Below are 23,844 nucleotides of genomic sequence, written 5' to 3'. Positions count from 1 at the left end.
ATGCTATTCCCTAAACATATTTCCTAATGTGCATATCCTCATTCAGACCATTGCCTCTCGCTCTTGTATGTATAGTACATTTGTTATTTTTTTTGACCATCCCCCCCATGCCTGTAATATATACCCCTTCTACAAAGTTAATTTTCCCCAGTTTTTACATGATTTTTATCCTGTTGCCTCATTGTGTTACTTGTTCATTGTAAAGCCTCTTGCTGCCTTAAGTTACCTGTAAACCGAGGTGATGTTCCCAACGTAACTCGGTATATAAAAATGCTTAAATAAATAAATAACACTATATACCACAGAATCCAAACGCTGGCCAAACTATGGACAGAAAGTGATGCAAGAAAGCATTTGTAGCATACTGTAGTCTTATGCCCTAATAGCAGAAAGGACCCTGGAGCACACTCTCTTTCTCACACACACACACACACACACACACACACACACACACACACACACTCTCACTCTCCCATGCTCTCTCACACACACACACACTCTCTCACTCTCCCATGCTCTCTCACACACACACACACACACACTCTCTCTCTCTCTTGCTCTCCCATGCTCTCTCACACAAACACAGAGGCTCATGCTGTCTCGCACAAACACAGTGTGTTTGTGTGAGACAGCTTATGCTCTCTCACATGCTGTCTCTCTGATCTTCTCGGCCGCCTCAAGATGGGATCCTCAGTGGCCCTGCTACCGGGCCTCCTCTTCTTGGGCCACCACGAGGTGGGATCTGCGGCTGATCCTCTTTTGTATGTGGCTGATGCTCCTCCTCCTTCCTCCCTGTGTGGCTGCAGCAACGTTTTTCTCCTGGGACCATGCAGGCAGGAAAGAGAAGGAGCACCTGGAGGTTTAGGAATCTCTTGTTTTCTACAGGATGAGCTCCCCCGTGGCCCTGTCGATCTTTCCCTGCCGGAGGATAAAAGCTGTGTGCAGGCACGTCAAATGGTGTGTGTGGCTGTGCGCGTGTGCGCAGTTTAGAGGGAGCAGTGGATGGCACTCCCTTCCTAGCCGGACTATCCCCCCCTCCCCCGCTTAGTATGCCACTGCAGCTGCTTAGCTCGCTGGTAAGGCATGGGGGGGAGGGCCGGGTGTTGGGTTAAATATGGGGAATTTGTATGCACATCTACCCAGCATGGGAAGACAGCAAAAACTGATTTGGATAAGGAGCAATAATCCTACAAGTTGCTAGATTGTATCCTTAGTAGCGCAGACCAAAATAGCTGGGCAGACTGGATAAGCCGATCTGCCATCTATTTATGCATGTTACATTGTATATTAGCGCACGGGTTTGAGTGACCTTGAGTAAGAGACTTTCTCTCCTTGTGCTTTACCTGAAGCTAACAGAGGAATTCCTTTTCTCTTTGAGGTGCTAGTGTGTGTCTCTCTTTGCCTAATCATTCATCCTGCTCTTCCTGCCGTTTGTAAATCACCATGTGACCAGTAGGTGGCGCTCCAGATCCACATCAGCCCTTTTGGTGGTAGAGGAGGCACAGCTCTCTTTCAATGGCTTTCTCCCTTCTTCTGTGAGAGAAGACCCGAATAAATTGAGTCCCCAGAGTTCTTAAACACTAATTGCACTTTAATTAACTAGACATAATTTAAAAGAATTCCAAGGGTCAATAGTAAGCTATGTTTGGCCGACTAAGCTCTTAAACCGATTTCCTGCAATTCAAAAGTGAATATGACTGCGTTTCCTTATCTGAAATTGGTTTTGCTTTAGTCTTGAGTGCCAGATGCCTGTCTATACGTTTTGGGTTTTTTTGACTGCTTGGCTTAGGAGACTTTAGAAGTCACCTGGTATCTTTGCACAAGTCAAACATTTTTCTAACTATAAAATGAAGAAACCATTCTTTTTGTGAAATATTTTTTGAGTGGCGCGTCCTAAAACATGAAGGCCTGGAACTGCAAGAAGGTTCTCTTACAATATCTGGCCCATTACATACTGTGCAAATGGATTTGCAGGGATGTGTTTTGCAGTAAAGTCTGTGCAAAATTGCAGATTATATCACAAACCCACTTAATGGCACCTCTCTGATGTATAGTTAAGTTCTGAAGAAAATCGCTGCATTGCGGGATTATGCCGAAATAGCTCATGTATTGATTTTTATGATTCTTAAGCTCATTGCATGCAGAAGAATGGCAAATCACACATGCAAAAATTAGCAAACATGATACACATGTTGCATGCCATTTTTCTGCATGTTATTGCGTTTGCAAAGCCATTCCCAGTATAGTACGGTATATTGGCCTCTTTGTGTCCTCAGCAGAAACAATGCCGCAAACTCGTTTAACACAAAAAGGTTGAAAATTCCCCCCACACCAACCAGTTTACAGTCTAGAGGCTTCTCTTGCCTGTGTTAAAACGTCTTTATTCAGTAAGACCCTCCATGAGTGCAGATAAATGAAGAGGGAAGTATTTCAGCTTCTCTAGATATGGTGACTTATGCAAGGTCACATGACAAAGAGGCCAATGTACTATCCTGGGAATGGCTTTGCAAATGCAGTAACATGCAGAAAAATGGCATGTAACATGTGTAATCGCTTTTGCTAATTTTTGCATGTGTGATTTGCCATTCTTCTGCATGGAATGAGCTTAAGAATCATAAAAATCAATACATCAGCTATTTTGGCATATGGCACATGGTGAAAGTTGCAGGTCTGAGAACATGTGGCCAGGGTTGGAAGGAAGGGCGTGTTCTCAGGTTTCACAACTCTGCTCATAACTGTTTGGGTGTACTTCCATTATAATACCATCCATATTAATTTCTAGTGGTAATACTTGATGGAATATTTGATAGTAGAGGGGAGTCAGGTCACTTCCATGAAGAGAAGTTCTGGAATGAATGTGGATACGTCGAATCGGTTAAAGTTATTTCCCCCTCACCAATGGCCTGTCGTTCTTTGTAACTGGAGTTGCAGGCCATGTAGCAGAAACTTGGATTTGAAAGATTTCCCATATACTATATGTATACATGGAAAACAGCATGGTTTGCAAAGCAAAACAAGTTTACTGTATGGGAGAAATCCGGTATTAGATTTGCAAGAGTTAAAAATGTGTAAATAAAATAAAGGCAAAAAATAGATTTTGAATAGCTAATCCAGGCTTTGCAATGAATATTATGACCCAGCTTGCAGCTGAATAGATTGAAGCACTGGAAGGAAATGTGTTCCAGGCAGGGCTGGATTTAAGGTTATGGTGCCCATAGGCAGAATAATGGGGGTGGTGGGTTTCATCCCCGGAAGTGAAAGAGCAGCGTGGCACTCCCAGGTTTTGGGTGCTTTCAGAATTTGGCACCCTAGGCACTTGCCTATGTTACCAGTTCCTAAATCTGGCCCTGGTCACAGAGACACATCTTGAGTTAGTTTCTGCATGGGACGCTGTCTGGAAGACCCCACGTTGTGGCTGGTTGTACATGGAAACGTCCCCAGCTATCATTCAGTCATTTTGCTAGCTCTAGAGCAATTTTGCTAGCTCTAGAGCAAGTTAACCGGCGCTCACATTCCAAGCAGAATTCGCCTGCTGGGTGGGAAAGCTCCCATTGCAGCCGGAGGTCATAGTCATTCAAGAATGCCTGCGTAAAACATTGAGTTACAGAGACAATGAAAACGCGTCAGGAATGTGGGGACTGTAGATTCTGATTACAGTAACTGAGGACGTTGGTTTTATGGTGCTAAATATAAAAGGAGAATCCGTTTCTTCCTCTTTTTTTTTTTTTTTTTTTAAACTGCAGGTTCTCTTTGAAAAGTGCATCTAGTATTCCTTACGGATTTCCCATGTAAGTGGTAACCTTGCTGTAGTTACACAATGTTAGGTTCTATCTTAGGAGTTACCACCCAGGAAAGAGATCTAGGCGTCATCGTGGATAATGCATTGAAATCGTCGGCTCAGCGTGCTGTGTCGATCAATAAAGCAAACAGAATGTTAGGAATTATTAGGAAGGGAATGGTGAATAAAATGATGGATGTCATAATGCTTCTGTATCGCTCCATGGTGAGAACGCACCTTGAATACTGTGTGCAATTCTGGTCACCACATTTCAAAAAAGATATAGTTGCACTGTAGAGACTGCAGAGACGGCAACCAAATAAGGGGCATGGAACAGCTGCCCTATGAGTTAAGGCTAAAGAAGTTAGGGCTGTTCAGTTTGGAGAAGAGACAACTGAGGTGGGATATGATAGAGGTCTACAAAATCATATAAGGACTTTAACAAGTTAATGTAAATCGGTTATTTACTCTCTCAGATAATAGAAGGACCATGGGGCACTCCATGAAGTTTGTAAGTAGCTCATTTAAAACAAATAAAAGAAAATTCTTTTTTCACTCAGCGCATAGTTAAGCTCTGGAATTCATTGCCCGAGGATGTGGTTTCAGCAGTTAGTGTAGCTGGGTTTAAAAAAGGTTTGGATAAGTTCCTAGAGGAAAAATCCATAAACTACTATTAATTAATAAGCAATAGTAGCTTGTGATTTATTTACTGTTTGGGTACTTGCCAGGTACTTGTGACTTGGATTGGCCACTGTTGGAAACAGGATACTGGGCTTGATGGACCCTTGATCTGACCCAGTATGGCATATCTTGTGTTCTTATGACCTGTTTAGGTTTTGAGATCCTGAGGGATCTCAGCCAAGTGTTATGAGCTCTCAGTCATTGGTACCTGAGAGTTTAAAACGTGGGTAGGCAGCTCTGATCCTGATTTGCCACAGACAGGTCTGGTTTTCGGGACATCCACAATGAATATGTGTGAGGTATATTGCATACAATCGAGGCAGTGCTTGTATATTTGCCTCATGCATATTCACTGTGCATCCTCAAAGCCAGTCCTGTTTGTGGCACTCCAAAACTGGACTTGCCTATTCCTGGTTTAGAACTAGGTATAGGCAAAACACTTTGGATTATATCCATAGCCTGTCTAAACTGGAAATTTGGATTATCAGCCAGACATGGGCGGGCTGCAAATCAGGTTGGATGAATCGGACCCATTCGTGTCTGAGCTTCAGTCTCCATATTCCCTGGCATGGATGTGTTTGAACTAATGATACTAATGTTTGTGGATTTGCAGATTCAAATTCTTCAGGTACATCAGATGCCTTAGGTCTGCATATATTTTCTTAAATCTGCACCAGTTCAAGTATACTCCAGGATCTGATTGGAACTGAGTCAGCAGCTGGCCCTGATCATCCAGCTAAATCTGAGTCCAATGTTCACAAATTTAAAGTGGAATGGAAGAGGTTTGAACATGCTCCATTTGAACTCTTGTGAAAATTGGAGTCATTTCGTTCATTCACCCCTCACAAGGACAGCAGTGCTGCGCAAGTCTTGGGGACCATCTGGCTTTTCCTCCCAAAGGCTATTCAGATTAACATGTGCCTGGAAGCAAAGTATTGTCATGCTTAATTAATATTAAGATGTCCAATCCATACTCCTTGGGTTTTCAGTTCTGTTATTTTTTTTTTCTCATTCTCCCTTTCTATGTGGCTTTTCTTACATTGTACAGCACTTACAAGCCTGTAAGTGCTGTACCCTGAAAGATAATATAGTGTTAGGCACCCATTAGGGATACCAATACAATACATTGAGGGTGTCCATGGGAAAAGACCTGAATGATTCGTGTCCTTTAATGTGAAACCTACTGTTGTACGGAAAAACTTACTGAATATTTTCTGGTTTCCTGTGATGTAGCTTTCTATTACTGGCCAGCGTCTCGAAAATGTGTGCTTAAGTTATGGCCAGCAGAGGGCAGCCCTGGGCAAGCAGTTCTTGATGCTGGCCAACTGCAAAACTCCCATCTGTTTGGGAAATGGCCTTATTGCCCTGCTGTCCTTTCTACAAAGTCACACATTGCTTGCTCAGGAGCTTTTTGTCAGTTTATCTCTTCCTACTCAGCTGAGCACACTGTTTAACACACTGCTGGATGCGCGTTTTGGACATGCAACCACTACCCCTTACACAATAAGGGGTTTAGCGCGTCCATAACACACGTCGAAACCCCCCATGAATAATAGCGCTCATTACATGTAAATGCATGTTGATGAGGCCATCAGCTACTCTCCCAGATTTCGAAAAAAAAATGTGCACCCAATCTGCACATTTTATGCTCATAAATTAGCGCCTGGCCAAGGGCAGGAGTTAATTTCTGAGCAGCCCTAAAACATCCTAGCGATATTAAGTCGGAGGAAACAAAAAGGTTAAGAAAAAAAAAATGCCAGCGGGTCAGGTTAGGAAAACAAACTCTCAATTTTACGGGCTTTCATTTTCCTAACCCATGACTGTCAGCGGGTTCAGGATACAAACGCTTGTAAAATTGTGTGTCTATTTTCTGAACCCGTTGACAGCCACCTCTCCTGTATTTCTGCTGCTAAGGAGGCACTAGGGATGCACTGTTGTCCCTAGCGCTGCCTTTTAAGTGCGACCCCTCATTTAAATACAGGATCGCGTGCCCAGGAGAGGTGGCTGGGCGCATGTTAGGAAGGCACTGAGCACCCGTTTTCCCGCATACCTTACAGTATCGGCCCGAAAGTTCTTGTGGAAAACTATCCTTTTTTTTTTTTAAATTTTATTTTTATACAACCAAATTTTCCATAAGCAATAAAAGTGACAACTAGCCCCGAAAAAAAACACCCCCCACTCAGATCAGTGTGACGGAAATGTCTCTCTCTTATCCGCCAACCAAATTGTAAATGGTCTCCATGGAAAATTACGTTTGTTTCAGAAAGTTTGCCTGTGAAGACGCTATTTGAATTCCATCAGATGATCAAACTAAATTTAGTTGCTATCTGAGATTATTGTAGGAAAGTGTTAGACACTCTCCAAGGTGAGGATTACTTTAAAAGTAAAAGTGCTTTTCTTCTCACAAGTAATGTCTTCCTGCCCCGCAGATGACCTGTTCCAAATTGCCTTGTAATCAACCCGCTACACCTGCCGGCAGGAGGAGGAAGAGCTTGGTGTTCGGAGCACGACGTTTTAGGATATGAGTGCAGCACTCACTTCTGCCACTGCAGAAATGTTTTATCTCCTGCCTCTAGGACCCAATTGAAAACAAGGCATTTGTCTTGAACTGGGCTTCCTGGCTATCTAATTAATCGATTTAGCAAAGAATGACTGCAAAAGCTGAAATGTGCATATACAGGAAGAATAACAAATCCCTTGGATAAAATATAAATTAAGAAAACGAAACAAAACATGAACACCCAAGGAGTGTGAATATTAACAAATCCGAACAATATTTTATGATTTATTTTTATGTTCCCTGCCAGTTTTGGCAGGGGCTTGGAGTGCTTCTGGAGATTACTTAGCATGCATCAAGCACTGAGTTGTGGATAAAATAACCTGTGAAAGTTGTTATCCTACCCCATAGTAACCAGGAAGCTGGGCCTTAAGCATAGAGTTAAGCAAACCTCAAGGATTTGGGGTAATTCAGCAACCACACCAGTCAGTCATAGTGGAATCAGTGCTGAAATGGGCAAATAAGCAAGGATTTTCTCTAATACCCCACCAGTCAAAGATTCTAGACTGTTGGACAACTTTGGGAGGGAAAAGGTTTTTCAGATCTGAATACTCAATGCCCACATCGTGGCCCAGCAAGTTTACATGGTGCAATACTTACATAATTACATTAAGAAATTGAAGCCCCTATTAGAGATGAGGGAAAGAGACCACTGGGGGTCTTTGAGATGCAGAGGATTGTGATTGAGGCCCATCTTGAATTTACAAAGTCTGAACAAGAGCCTGTAGCGGGAGAAATTCAAAATAAACTCCCTCCACACCATCCTGCCCTTCATTCAACCAGGAGATTGGATATGTACCTGGATTTGAAAGATGCATATGCTCAATTCCCATCCATCACTCCCATTGGCATTACCATCATTTTATTGTGGATTCCTCTCATATCAATACTCCGTTTTGAGCTATCAGTGGCCCTGAGGGTATTCACCAAATACCTAGTGGTAGTAGCAGCACACTTTCGTTGTCGGGGGATCTGTGTTTTCTCCCTCCTGGATGACTGGCTAGTGATTCCAAGAAAGGGTATTGCATTCCCTGCAAAAGGAAACAATCCAGCTTCTTCAGTCACTGGGAATCGTAAACTTTGCAAAAAATGAACCTTGTCCTTCCCAAAAATTCAGATTCATAGGGGGAGAAAGCATTCCTTCTAGCAGGGCAAGAGAGCCACCTTTGAACTTTTGATCCAGAGCCTTCTGCAGAAAGATCAAGTCCCAACTATGAAATGTTGATTGTCCTTGGTCACATGGCAGCAGCAGTGCATGTGGTTCCCTTGACACACCTCAACATGCGGATTCTTCAGTGGAGCCTCAGCACTCAGTGGGATCAATTAGTTCAGCCTTTGGAGATCATTCCAGTAATGATTAGACCTGGATGTCTAGAGATCCCCCCTTCAGCTTCTATCCCATCAAATAATACTGTCAACGGATTCATCCATCAGGGGATGGGATACACACATGGAATGTTAACCTGGTCATCAACAGAATAGCTATTTCAGATTTATCTTTTGGAGCTTCAAGCAATCAAATATGCATTAAGAGCTTTTTCACATCTCCTTCAGGGAAAGAGAATTCTAATCCAAGCCAGCAATCAAGTAGCAATGTTCTATGTCAACAAGCAAGGAGGCACAGAGTCATGGACCCTTTTCCAAGAATCCCTAAGAATTTGGGAATGGCCTTCCTATAAGCAACCTATCTTCCCAGGATCTCTAACATGTTGGTAGATTGCCTCAGCAGAGTATTTCATTTGCACATGTGGTCTCTAGATCAAATAGAATCAGATATTTGATCTTTGGGGCCACCCATCTATTGATTTGTTTGCATTGGAGGCCAACAGGAAGGTGGAAAGATTCTGCTCCATTCTTTGAAGTAAGTTGAGATCCACTCTGAACACTTTTTTTCTTCTCAAATAGGATGCAGATCTACTGTATGCTTTTCCACACTTCCATTGGTGGCCACAACAGTGCAGAAAGTGCTCAAGCATTGGGTGTGCTTGATCTTCATTGTACCAGCATGGCCCAGACAAGTGTGGTTCTCATACTTTGTCCAGTTGTCAATCAGCCCTCTGATCCCTCTGGGATCTGAACTCAAGAAAAGGATCAACTATATCATCCAAACCTTTCCTCTCTCAATTTGATAGTGTGGAAACTGCGTGCTTGCTAATCACTTTGCTGTCATTGCCCAAGTAAGTTAAGGACATTGTGGTTTCTGCCAGGAAGCCTTCAACTAGAAGAAGAGCATACAAATTTTAAATGGAAATGATTTTCTTCTTGGTGTCAAGAAAGCTCCCTGGACTTGTTTACCTGCAAGCCAAGGGAATTACTTCAGTACTTATTCTTCTCTCCTCCACAGCTCTTGGTGCATCTCCATGTCATAGTGGCTTAACATGTTCAAGCAGATGGCAAGCCAATATCCATATATCCTTTAGTGTCAAAGTTCATGATGGGTTTACGGCATATGAAACTTTCAATAGCCAAGCCACCAGTGCATGGGATTTCAATATGGTATTGGCACAACTCATAAAGCCTCCTTATGAACTATTAATTTGATTTCCTGAAGTAATATTCCTAGTTGAAATTTACATCAGGTAGAACAGTTAGTGAGCTTCGGACATTGGTGCATACTCATTGTATGTGCATTTTTTTCACAACAGAGTAGTGCTCTGCACTCACCCAAGTTTCTGCCAAAAGTAGTTTGGGCTTTTTATGTAAAACAACCCATCCTGTTCCAAGGCTGCATGCATACGAGAGGGAGAAGGCCCCACATTCGTTGGACTGCCTTGGTTTATTATCTGAAGGGAACTCAATCACATCAAAGGTCTTCACAACTTTTCATCTCTTATGATCCATAGATTGGGATAGTCTGCCAAGTACACTTTGTCCAGCTGGCTAGCAGACTGTATCACACATTGCTGTATAACTGGCCTCCAGATCTCAGACTTTATCAAGGCTCATCAAGTGAGAGCCATGGCTACCTCAGTAGCTCTTCTGGGAGCTGTGCCAATCGAAGACATTTGCAAAGTTGCAACTTGGTCATCAGTTCATACCTTCGTGTCCCATTACTGTCTAAACAACATATCAAGAAGTAAGAGTACTTTTGGGCAAGCAATTTTGCGCATCCTGTTCATCCAGTAATCCACTGCCGACAGTGTGGTCTTGGTTGTTTTTTGGTAATTGCTCCGCTGCAGCCTTCAGCTTGGGACTCCCTATATGTCATGACTAATTCAGCCGTGTTTTTTAATGAAGAAAGCAACTTTGCTTACTGTAAATGGTGTTCTCCATAGACAGCAGGATGAATTAACCATATCTAATCCCTACTTGCCTCCCTGGCGTTGCGCTCGGAGGTGGACCCTTGTCCTGGGGTAGTGGAGGAACACCTCCTGATAGGGATTAGGAGGTAACTGCCCCCAGGGAGCGGAGCACTGGAGGAAACAGAGGATAAGATGAGCTTCACCACTAGAAGCCCGAGGTCCCCCCTGGAGGAGCCCGTAGGGACCCAGGCCGCTTGGACTTAGGTGGGCCTCGCAGGGTCTCCTGGGAGAGTAGAAGTCCGGTGTGCCCACAGACACAGGGAGAGCACGATGGGTTCGAGACTAGAGGTCCGATGGAGCAAGGAGTACCAGAACAGCGTAGGTGATGACAAGGCAAGGAACAGAGCCAAAATCTAGGGACGAGGTCAGCCGAGCAAAGGTCAGAGTCCAGAGATCAGTCCATGGAATGGTCAACAAGGCAGAGGTCGGATACTGGAGGTCAGACAAGGTCACAGGCAGGTTGAAGTCAAAAGGCAGGCGGCAGGCAGGCAGGTCAGGGCAAGGAACAAGCTGAGGTCTTGAGGCAGGCGGCAGGCAGGTCAAGGAACAAGCTGAGGTCTTGAGGCAGGCGGCAGGCAGGCAGGTCAAGGAACAAGCTGAGGTCTTGCGGCAGGCAGGCAGGTCAAGGAACAAGCTGAGGTCAGTACCAGTGAGAAAGTCTGGAGGTACTACCTTGGGAGGCGTACAGACGAACACAGGAACAAGACAAGCAGGAACTAGGATGCAGGAACAAGTCAGGAACAGGACTGGAACAGAAAGATCCTGGAACGAGACTAGGAACAAGGCAAGCGCAGGAACAAATGCAAAGGCAATCTCGCATATAAGCCGACCCGATTGCCAAGGCAAGGAAGCACAGACAGGAACTTCCTTATATCGGGGGATCAATCAGGGCATGCCGCGGAGCTGAGGCCTGCCCCTGGCCCTATAATAGGCCGGGTGGCCCACTCGAGCGTAGGGGTGTGGCCAGCATCGGTGAGGATGCTGAACCTCGGCGTGGGGCCTGGCGTGCAGTGGAAGGCCCAGCAACCGCCGCCGCTAGATGCTGTAGCCTAGAGGAGCTGGCAACCACCGCTAGGGAGGACAACCCGGCTCCTGCCATGGAACCGTGAAGTTGAGCAGGCCCGTATGCGGGATGGCCGTGGACAGGGCGCGTAACACCTGGAAAGTTATTACCTAGCTAAAACTAAGCTTTGCAATCAACTGAGGGGCTCATGAGACAGTGTCCAATCAAAAACACTTGCACATGCCCAGTGAAACAAAAGCTCTGTGAGCTAAGAGAGATGGGGCTGTTCAGCGCCATTGAATGACATCATCCACATGTCATGGCTAATTCATACTACCATTGGCCCCATGCTTTGGTGCGGTTGCCCCACTCCCGATTCTTTAATATCCTGTCGGCACTTCCTGTGTGACATCACTTCCTGTTTCTGAGAGCACTGTCAGAGAGGAGTTGTTGTGGCCTGTGTGGCGGAGACTTTTGTAGCAGGCCAGTAACTGCAGCATCAGTCAGCCTAGACTGACCCCCTTCCTCCTTCCCCCTTCCCCCACTCTTCAATTTCAGGGGGCCCTGCCCTGGCTAATTTGCCCTGGGTCCTACACCCACCTAGGGTCAGCCCCGTTTATGGTCCATCTACTTCTTTGAGCAGCCAAATGATGTAACTGTTTTATAACATTTGTGTAATTATTATTTGTAGACTATCCATTTCATTTCAAATCAAATCAAACTTAGTTGCTTGTTATGGAAGTTCCTGTGTTTCATTCATTCATAGAAAGGTATTACTGGATCGATGAAACCTTGTTGAGGTGATAGATCTAGTTTTCAGACTGAGCGCAAATTATGTCGTGCTGCTTGGGGTAGTGGGAGGCATTTCAGTCATCTTTATCATTTTTAAAACATTTTTATTACGTTTGTCCCTTCAGCCACATGAAACAACGATTACAGTGGTTCAGTCCTGAATATACAGGATATGTGTGTAATCAGCAACAAAAATATTGCACATGGTGGTCCAGTTTGACCATAGCCACATTTTTATCAAATCCACCTTTGACACGCATTCTCCTCCTTTCTTTCGCCATTCATACCAGCCCCTCTTCCAGGATCAGAGTTGGATTTTAAAGCTCATGTCCCTGCCGTTTTACAGAAATACTTAATCGCCTTTAGGCACTCCTTGATATTGGAGCATTTCGGCCATCTTGGTTGGCCCGGTTGATGTGCCTCCATAAGTGGCTTCCCTACAGTTTCTCAGAATACTTGTCGCAGCCACGGTGGCCCAGGGTCATTCAAGTCCCTCACGTGCAGTGGTCTCCGGTTAGACCACACAGTGTGTGTGGGGAGGGTTTTGTGTGCGGATTGTCATTTGGATCCAGTGCGTGACATTAGTCCAAACATGGCTCCTTCCTTTAAGAGAGGGTTTAATAGAATTCTAGCAAAGCAGCTGACAATATTGGCCTGATGACACAAAGTGAGCACTGAACAGTACTCCAAGAGCATGGCTTTTCTTTTAGATAGAATAAAGTAAGATTGTGGCTTTTCTGTCGCCATGAATATTGGGGGTCCTGTCTCACGTTATCCAGTGCTTCCTTCTGGCTGATAATTTCTCGTTTGTACATGGAGCAGTACTGTCTGACTTGTCCTCAGCAACCGAATGCTTCTTCTGTGATGTCATTTAAGAGGAATTTAAATGGAGTTTCTTCCTCCCCCACTGCATTTTTCCAATAAGCTTCACTATTCAGGCTTCTGTGATGTTTTGTACATTTATTGCAAGGGAATAAGATGTAAAACTATGCACACTGAGAGAATTTGGGTAGATAAAATAGAAATAGGATCTGACTTCTCACCAAGAAGCTGCTTTGTGACAAAATGTGAAGAGAGAAATGTTTTGCTCATTTATGTTTTATTTATGGCCCCTCCCTTCTTCTGAAGGTTGGCGCTATAGCTCCAGCTTCAGCTCTTTAATGCTTCATTAACATTTGCATCGAGAAAATCAAGGAAAAATAAAATCTCTTATTTTCTCACTGTAAATGCTTTGGAATTATGCCATGTAGGTTAATGAATATCCATCCCTGTCAAGTGCTTTCTTTGATATAAAGATCATAGCAACATAAGACTTGCCATACTGGGTAAGACCATGGGTCCATCAAGCCCAGTATCCTGTTTCCAACAGTGGCCAATCCAAATCACATGAACCTGGCAAATACCCAGACATTAAATACATCTCAAGCTACTATTGCATATTAATTAATAGCAGTTTATGGATTTTTCCTCTAGGAACTTATCCAAACCTTTTTTTGAACCCAGTTACACTAACTGCTGTAACCACATCCTCTGGCAATGAATTCCAGAGCTTAATTATGCACTGAGTGAAAAATAATTTTCTTCTATTTGTTTTAAATGAGCTACTTGCTAACTTCATGGAGTGCCCCCTAGTCCTATTATCTGAAAGAGTAAATAACCGATTTACATTAACTTGTTCAAGTCCTTTCATGTTTTTGTAGACTTCTATCATATCCCCCCTCAGTCGTCTCTTCTCCAAACCGAACAGCTCTAACTTCTTTAGCCTTACCTCATAGGGCAGCCGTTCCATCCCCTTTATCATTTTGGTTGCCTTTCTCTGCACTTTCTCCAGTGCACCTATATCTTTTTTGAGAAGTGGCGACCACAATTGCACACCATATTCAAGATGTGGTTTCACCATGGAGAAAGAGGCATTTTGGCATTCATCATTTTATTTGCCATTCCCTTCTTAATAATTCCTAACATTCTGTTTGCTTTTTTGGTCAATACAGCATGCTGAACCGATGATTTCAATGCATTATCCACTATGATGCCGAGATCTCGTTCCTGGGTGGTAACTCCTAAGATAGAACCTAACATTGTGTAACTACAGTAAGGGTTATTTTTCCCTATATGCATCACTTTGCACCTGTCCCCTTGTTAAATTTCATTTGCCATTTGGAAGCCCAATCTTTCAGTCTCGCAAGGTCCTCCTGCAATTTATCACAATCCGCTTGAGATTTATCTGCTCTGCATAATTTTATGTCATCCGCAAATTTGATTGCCTCACTTGTTGTACCCCTTTCCAGATCATTTAAAAATATATTAAGAAGCACAGGTCCAAGTACAGATCCTTGAGGCACTCTACTGTTTACCCTTTTCCACTGAGAAAATTGACCATTTAATCCTACTCTGTTTCCTGTCTTTTAACCAGCTTGCTATCCACAAAAGGACATCGCCTCCTATCCCGTGACTTTTTAGTTTTCTTAGAAGCCTCTTGTGCAGGACTATTTTTCTCATGTATCAAAGTTTCCCTTTTGAAAGTTTAGTACTATAGCCATGGATTTTTTTATTGTCACCTTCCAGTCATTAATTCAAATTTGATCATATTATGATCACTATTGCCAAGCGGCCCCACCACCATTACCTCTCTCACCAAATCCTGTGCTCCACTGAGAACTAGATCTAAAATTGCTCCCTCTCTCGCCTGTTCCTGAACCAATTGCTCCATAAAACTGTCATTTATTCCATCCGGGAACTTTATCTCTCTAGCATGTCCTGATGTTTCACTTACCCAGTCAATATTGGAGTAATTGAAATCTCCCATTATTACCGCACTACCAATTTAATTAGCTTCACTAATTTCTCTTAACATCTGTCTGCCTCACCATCTTGGCCAGGTGGCCAAAAGCAGAAAAAAAACTGCTTTTCTGTACATAGCGATATCATAGCGATATTAAATCGGAGGCCCTAAAATAAAAAAAAAATCAAAAATTTAAAAAAAAATTTTAAAAATCTGCCTGCGGGTTGGAAGACGGACGCTCAGTTTAGCCGGCATCCGTTTTCCGAACCCGTGGCTGTCAGCGAGTTTGAGAACCGATGCCGGTACAATTGAGCGTCGGCTGTCAAACCCGCTGACAGCCGCCGCTTCTGTCAAAAAGGAGGCGCTAGGGACGCGCTAATGTCCCTAGCGCCTCCTTTTACCGCAGGCCCTAATTTACATACCTGGGCTTTCTGAATCGCGCGCCTAGAAGAGTGGCCTGTGCGTGCATTGGGAGAGTGGGCGCTTGCCGGCTCTCCCGCGCATTTTGCTGTATCGGCCTGATAGGAAACTTGCTGGGCAGACTGGATGGACCATTTGGTCTTTTGCTGCCGGCAGTGCTATGTTACTTTATTGCGTTATGTTTATTTTTGTTTGTTTTTTTAAATTTAAGGTGGTACCTTTTGTTGGACATTTCTTGACGTTTTTAATGTCATTGCCCCAGATTAATTACTCTTCTTTCCTCTCTCTTTTGCCCTTTGTCATGCCTTCCAGGACTTAGATTAGCAATTGGCTACCCCAGCCTTCTAGTTCATGACCAGCAAATCTCATTTTCCTTTTGGCCAGGATTTCTATCAGAGTTCTTCCATCTCTCCTCATCTCATGCACTCTTTCATCTGTGATCAGGCTCTTCTAGAATAATTCGGAAGACTGGCTAGAACATCATATTTCAAACGCCTTTATTTTCTTAATGATCTCTTTACTCTAAGCCCAGATTTAATTTCTATATCCTACCACAGATGCATGCAGTAAATAACCTTTTCTTTGGTTTAAGTTCTTTCTAAAACTTACAATTCCAAGTTATTTTTTCAATTCACAATTCTTTTTATTTTTGGTGATGAACATTTTCCATCTTCTGTGATCAACTGCATATTAGTCCCAGATTTTGGCATAGGTAATATAGGCAAATGCCTATGGTGCCAAACTGTGATAGGAGCCATGTTGCCATGGGGGCCTACTGCCGGTAGGGTTGCGCCTCTGGCTCCAGATTTTCAGGACAGGTTGAGTCAGTCCTGGTTTTACTCCCCCTGCATGCAGGTACTAGTAGTCTTGATTTTCTTAGGGAATGCAATAGGGAAATCAGAATAAGTCCCATCATGCAATGGGGTAAAACCAGGACTGGATCAGCCTGTCCAGAAAATCTGGAACCAATTGGCAACCCTAGCTGTCGGTTGTGCTGTGGAGCTGGCACACACAGCAGCAACTCAAAGAAATGTCAACGTGGGGGGCCTGTGAGCCAATGTGTGCTCACAGGCCCTGCAGTGATCCTTCCCTTTGCATGTGTTCACAGAAAGCTACTACGGGAGAAGGAGGCAGGGCTGCCACAGGACCTGTGAGCATGTGCTAGCTAACAAGTCCTGTGGTGACTTTTCTTCTGAGGTGTTGGGGGTGGGTGGGTGGGAATTTGGAAGGGGAGGAGTCGTCCTCCTCCTCCTCGCCCCCATGCCTGTGGACACCCAGATTTTAAATTTGTCCTGATGCTTATTATCTTTAATTTGTTCCAGTTTTATTACATCAGCAAACATTTCTATAGTGTTGGTATTCTTTTTGATGCTGATCATAAAGTTTATCATCTTGGTGCTCGTACTCATTCCATAGATGTCACAGATAACGTAATATATATATTATCTGGAGGTCTTTTCACTTAGATGCCAGCAGACAGTATCAGCATATTGAATATTCATCAGGTTTGTTTTGGTATAGCTGTTCTACACAGTGGAGGTAATCTGAAAAGGAATTACACGTGTAAAAGTAGCATATATCTTAGCAATTTTCAAAAGCCCGTTTATGTGTGTAAAACCCAATTTTAAGCCCATTAGTCCTTTTGAAAATTATCCCCTTTATTTCTACCACTTTGCTCTGATTTTCTGTATCAAATGTTTTGATCTTCCTTTGAATCAAACTTATTGTCCTGTTGTATCTGAATGCCAGTGAGTTGTTGGTTAAGGAAATTTGGAAAGACTGGAGAATTCCCAGAAAACGGCACTGTATATCTAATTCATCGAATATGTGAGAGCAGGGTTGGAAAAATCCCGGGAGCCAGGTTACCTAAAATTTGGCACCTGGCACTTCAGTAAAACTTAAAAATATAAGGAAAATAAACTTAAAAATCAAAACAAAACACTAAAATAAACTAAAAAAAAGAGCAAAATAAGAACAACAAAAATGAATGAAAGAGGAAAAAAGAAAAGTTAAGGAAAAAATGTTCCTTGTCGCCTAAAGTTGATTGGATCCTACATTTTCTATGTATATTTCCACCTCTGTGTGAAAAATGTAACTCATTCTGGAGAAGTTCCACAGCTATAATACCGTCAGCTCCGGGTACTTTATCTTAGGTTCCATTTCCTCCTCACTGATCTTATATTTTCTTTCTTTATTAATAGGTGTAAAAGTAGTTGGTGTTCCACCTTCACGGAGCGGAAGGATGGAGGGCTGCTATTTCCAAAAAAAAACAAAACAAAAAAATAAAAACAGGGGTGGGTAAGAGTATGGGGCAAGGGGGTGGCCTGCTTGTTACAGCGGTTGCTACCCCCAATTGAGCTGGATGTCACTTGGATGCAGATACGGCGCTGCTCTCTAAATTGGGTGGAGGGGAATTAGGGCTGGAGGGTACTGGAAGCCAATAGTAACAGGTGGGAGAGAGAAAAAGGGAAAAAAAAATGGATAAAGTGCGTAGCTTGCTGGGCAGACTTGATGGGCCGTTTGGTCGTCTTCTGCCGTCATTTCTATGTTTCTATGTTTGGGTCTCTTGATCATCGCGAGAGTTCTTTTTATGACATGTGCTCCCTATTTTCTATCCTTTCCTGCTCTGTCGATAATAAATTACCTTCCCTACCTTTCACTCGTGTTTCACATTCTTCAAACCGCCGGAGGCTATGATGATTGTCCCATTCTTGGAGTTCTTCTTGCTACTCCTCAGAATACCTTTTTTTTTTTTTGCCTCTCTACAATGGTTTAAAACTTCTCTGTTTCCTTATATTTAGCTTGCTCACGTCACTCAGCTATTTCACATTCCTCCTCGATGACACGTCCTTTAACATTTCAGTGATTATCCATGCTTACTGCTTGTCTTGTCTGCTTCTATGCAATACATTTTGGTTTATCCATTTGGGTTGCCCGCGAGTTTGTTTGGATTGAATTTATTCTGGACCTCTGGTTTTTATGTTGGCATTCTTGAGGCATATCCGATTCCGGTTTCCTCTCCTTTCATCACTGTTTTCTTTATCTTAGGGCCTGATTTACAGAGGCGTTTCTCCCATTCGGTGTCTGTAGGGGGAAAAAAAAATGTCGGGAATCAGGCCCCAGATATCTGTTTTGATAGAGACAGGTTGTGATCTGATCCACAGTCTGCTTTTCACATTCCTTATACTATTTCTAAATCTGTCATTAATGATTACATAACCAGTTTGATTTTTAGTTGTCATCTGTTGATCTATGTATGCCAAGCCGAGCTTTGTTGTTCACAGTCAAGTTCATTTTCAGAGGGCCGCGCACGTAAAAAAAAACAGGGGTTACATGTGTGGTATGGCCTGACCTGGCCTCGCGTGCACTGCGCGCCCTTTTAGAAAGGGCCTGGCCACGCGTGTAACCCCCGTTATGCGCAGAAGTGCCAGGTCCTGAGAAAGGGGCGGGCCGGGGGGGGGGGGCGTGTTCTGGGAGGGGCAGGACGGAGGCTGGCCGGGACAGTGGCCATTAGCCGCTGTCCTGGGGAAGTGTGTGCACCGGAGCGCGAAAAATACTTCTGCTCCAGAGGAGAGCAGTAAGTAGTTTAATAAAAAAAAAAAATTTGGGAAAGTTAGGTTAGGTTTAAGGGTGGGGAGAAGAGGGGGAGGGAGTTTAAGCAGGGGGGGGGGTAGGGAAGTTCCCTCCCAGTCCGCTCCTTACTTGGAGCAGACTGGGATGGAACTGGGGGAGGCCCGATTGCATTGCCGCGCGTGAAATTTCACCCCGCGCCCCCCCCCCCGTGTGCGCGCGCATGTTATAAAATTGGCGCATCCATGTGCACGCGTCGCGTATAAAATGGACCCCAGTGTGTATTAGTTATAACAAACTGCTCTGAAAGGCTCCGTTTCGAGACAATGTTACATGTGAAGAAAGAAATATAATTTATTGGTTAGATTTTGTTTTCTCCTGCTTCCTCTCCGCCACCCTGCTCCATCTTCAGCTCTTTCTGTTCTCTAATGTGTAAACATTTAACTTTCTCTTGTTGTTCCCTACGGTAAATGCTTCTGAATTGTAGAGTACACTTTAGGGTGGAGGACCTTGTAACCCTGTAATTGATGTGTCTGGGACAGCGCCATGTAAACCATGAACCCTCCCGGCACGCCTCCTCTCCTCCATCCTGCGGAAGCTTCCAGAAATGTTCAGTGAGGGTCATGCATCCCAAAGGACCGATGAAACTCTGCTCCTCAAATACTGCATTTAAAAATGCAGCAGAATCCAATAGTAATCAACCCCTGGGGGTTTGATGTTTTGCACCCTATTTTCCCTTGATTTTTCACTGCTGTGGTTCAGACTTAAATCCTGCTCAGTGCGGAGTTGGATTTTGCAAGTGCATTGAAGCGCATAGGCACAGGGAAATAAACCAAACTGGTTTACTGGATGCATTTATCAGTCATGGCAGAGGAGAAGTTAGAGGAACCTTTTTTTTCTTTTAGTGCCAGATTTTGTAAGATCTGAGAACTTGGCGGGATTGCCAGCAGACTTCCTTCAGTCCCTCTTCCGCCTCCCCGGAGTTGCTGTACCAGTTTCAGTGTTTCTGAAGGGGCAGCCCCATTGGTGTCAGGAACAGCAACCAATAACAGATGGGGGTGAGATGAGGCACTGAGGGAGGCTGTGGTCAGCTTTTTTTTTTTTTTTTAAATTGGATTATAGAAGTTTTCCCAGTGCTGTAGTTTTAAAACGAGCCTGGGGAATCATGATTTCGGCATATTCTGCATTTAACTTCCTTTTTCCGAACAGCACACCCAGAAAGGCTGATGAAATGTTTCTGCTCATTTCCTGCTTTCTTTATTTCTTTCATTGAAATTTAAAAATAAAAAAAAAAAATAAAAATCTGGCGTGTTCTTTTCCTGGCCCAGGACTTACCAAAGCTATCCTGGGGATCCCCCCCACACACACACACAGTGTCAGGTTTCCAGGAAATCTACAGGGGAATACATGATGTGATGTATGCTAATTTATGTATGCTAATTTCTTATGCAAATTCACTATGGTCACCCTGGAAACCTGACTGGCCGGGGGGGCTTGGTACGCCCTGTCCCAGGTAGTCTTGCTAGGGCCTGGGTTTACCAGGTTTCTGCTTGGTGTATCCGGATTATTCCTTGACCCCTTTCCTCGTCGTTTCCTGTTTAATCAATAGGAGTTCACATTCTGTACTGCAGAAGGGTAGGAGCGACTGTTTAGAAAAAGCAGCAGAGTCTACTGATGGCCATGTTTAAAGTGGATCCTCAGATTTGCTTTTTAAAGTATCTTCCTCTGGATGCTGAGAACTATGACGGTGAAAGTAGTGGGTTTGTTATTTAACCAGAGAGACAGTAAATCGTCATAGGACCAGAGGTACTAAATTAGGGTTTTTCCCATTTTGTGACTATGGAAATTGCGTAGTTCATAGGCCTCATAGTACATACATTTGACCAAAATTAGCAAACACGTGACACTTGTTTTTGTTTAAGTCACGTGACTCTTTTTATTTTTCCCAGAAAACCAGTATTTTCAGCAGCATGTCAGGAATGAATAGCGGATTGTCCTGCAGGCATCGTTTTGAGAATATCGCCTTGTTGCCTTTTCATTTTCCCCTGATCCTGCAGTTTCCTCCTGCAACCACAGTAGAATGTTTTTCTCCCCATTTCATCTCCCTCCCTTACCTCCAACATACCTAGCCTGGTCCTGTGCTAGGAACTGTGCATCATGCAGCAGGGGCCACCAGGTGTCGCCCTTGAGCAATGACCATGAATCCCTCCCCTGAGGTCTGTGAGTGCTGCCTCCGCAGCAGACCCAGCCAGCATGTGTAGTGTAGTATGACCAATGGCATCAACTAAAATCTGTAATAGGAATGAAAAGAAGTAACTAGTTAGTAAAATCTGTAGTAGTGATGAATGGTTACTCAAAGAGACGTAACTAGTTAATTACTTTTCAATTACTTTAAACCCATTTGAAACTGTCATGTACTGCCTTCCAAGTGACTGGTAACAAGTAGCTGACTATCTGGCTTGACCTCCTGTCAAAAGTGGCACAAATTTTCCTTTGTTCTCTGTGCAAAGACCATGTGGGGCACGGCTCTTGTGGTTGCCGCACAGGCTGCCAAGAAATGTTATTGGAATGTCAGCCCAGCCCTTGCACAGTGAAAGGATGGAATAACGAGGGCCTTGTTCTTGAGGTTATGCAGGATGATGTAAGCGAGCCTCAAGCTGTTCTTCAGCTGCGCAGCCATGCCGCAGGATGAGACATTTCCAAGAGGATGCGAGATCTCATCCTGCCGAATTTTGTGTTCGTCATTCATCGGCTGAATGGTACAGAGCCTGCAGTCCCACGATGACGTCAGAGTAGCCGTGCACCTCGCTGATTTTTGCTAGTTGCATCAGACCTCGCGCTTACTTGAGTTGAAGTCTCTTCCCTTTCATACTGCATCCTCACTTGAAGGGATGCTCCCCTGACATCTTCCCACTTTGCTTTTCTTAACTGAGCCATGGATTGTCTACATTGACGGAAGGCTGCAGGGGTTGACTTTAAAAAAAAAATAAATAAAAGAATTTTCCCTTTTCCCTCAACAATAAACATAATACTACGGCACGCATCAATAAAATCAGTAGTGGAATGTCATTTTCCCTCACAATTAATGTCCGATATTCCTAGTCTCTTGTATGAATTCATAACCATGGAGTTAAGTTGAAATGACGGGTGGCTTAGCTTGGTAGGGAGAAATGCTGGGCCTTTGTCAGCAGAGACACATGAAGAGCTGTAATTTCTAAATAATGGTGATAGCGTTCTTCCTCTCTCTGTCCGAACCATGCTGTAAGTGTCTATGCCATCTCCAAGAAGAAGCTTTATAAATATAAAAGTTATTTGTGGTGGTATTTATAATTCGTGATGAGTGGGACCCCAAAATGCTGGAGAACGCATGCAGTCGCTCAGAAGCTTTCACACACAGTCGGTTTTGGATAGACGTCCTGACAACATATTTTCGGTGCGTGAATGGCACAAACAGAGAAACGTATGGAGCCAGCCCCGTGCTGAAAGTTTAAAAGTCCGCTTTAAGCTATGTTGCTGTGTGCTAAGCACAGCTATGAAAGGAAATCATTTTGCAACAAACAATTGGTTAAGTCTTCTTCAGTCGCACTCCTGGCGCTGTCGCTTCGATAGCCAAGGCAAGACAAGCCCAGACACGAGAGAAAGCATTTTCAGTAATAGCTCCAAGATTGTGGAATGCAATGGCTAAAGACGTGAGAATGGGTCCAGATGATTGGGAATTTTAGGGGGGATATCAATTCATGGCTCTTCCAGCAAGGGTTTGTGGGAATTCTGCGGACCACAGCCTGTTAGTGAGACAAAGTATGGCTATGGATGTCCTCAGATTTATATTGTGTGGCCAAGCAGATGGTTATTGAAATCTTTTTTTTTTTTATATATATTATTGGGGTTCTTTAGCATATATATTTATATACATGTGAGTTTGTCAACCACTGAGATCATTTAAATAAATATAGTGATATCCAGTAATCAGTGATGCAGTGGGTTTTTATCTAAGGGTTTTGTTTATTTTGGCTATGTGTAGATGATGTAATGAGCTTTCATTGATTATGTTAATATAATACTTCCTATATTTATTTGTATGTGGCCGTTGCTGCTACTCCGAGATTAATGTTACTGTATTTTATGGTGTTAATTTAATATCATGCCAACTCTGGGGAGGATTTCTGGAAGAGCAATGGATACATCTGAAGATATCCATTTACTGCTTGTACTGTAAATGCTTGGGAGAGAAATTTTCAAAAGCCTGTGTATATGGTTACTTATACGGGTAAACTGGCTATTTGAAATCTGCCCTCCCCCCTCCCGTACGCAGGTAAAAATGTCGTTTCACAACCCGCAGGCTTTCCTCCGCATTGTAGCAGAAGCATTTCAGGGGTGGGGGTTAGAAACCACATGCCTAGTTTTTGCTCAGAAAAGGCCTGTGCAGATCTCGTTGGGGGCGCGTTTTCGAAGCGAACGTGGACGCACGCTCTCCCTTTGAGAACTGCTGCAAAATCCACGGGGAGACTTTGCTGGGCAGACCTGAGGACTAGAGATCTCCACCCTCTGACCGGAAAGGTTTTAAGCCAGGTAAAGTCATTGCCCTGGATAAGGACAGTGCAGGGCATTTCTGCATACATACAAGCAGGTGTGACCAAGTGGGTGGTCGTGGTGGGATAATTTTCAAAGCAAACGGACAGGCATGTAAGTTCATTTTGAAATATTGATGTTAACTTCTGCATAGATTTTGTGATTTTTCTCATGCGGGCTGTTCCAAAACGACTCCCTGTGGAGCAGTGGGTCTCAACCCAGTCCTGGGGCCACACACCCAGCCAGTCCGGGGTTCTTGCAGGACGGGTTCAGAATTACATGCATACAGCTCAGTTTTCAAAAATGTCTGCACGTGTTTCTCCGAAAAATGTTGCATACAGGTGAGCAGGCTTGTCTGCAGGTAGTTTTGGTGGCATAAGTTTTTTGAAA

General features: G+C 43.7%; 1 protein-coding gene across 6 annotated transcripts in view; it reads left to right on the top strand.

The window, feature by feature from the left end:
* The window catches only part of SLC22A18 (solute carrier family 22 member 18), a 161,231-nt gene that overhangs the window by 20,462 nt on the left and 116,925 nt on the right, over positions 1-23,844 (top strand). The gene's annotated exons all lie outside the window — the stretch shown is intronic.

The sequence above is a fragment of the Rhinatrema bivittatum genome, chromosome 17, assembly GCF_901001135.1.
Source record: "Rhinatrema bivittatum chromosome 17, aRhiBiv1.1, whole genome shotgun sequence".
NCBI classification, from domain to species: Eukaryota; Metazoa; Chordata; class Amphibia; order Gymnophiona; family Rhinatrematidae; genus Rhinatrema; species Rhinatrema bivittatum.
Note: the sequence above shows the minus strand (reverse complement) of the source record. Positions and strands in the feature narration are given on the sequence as shown.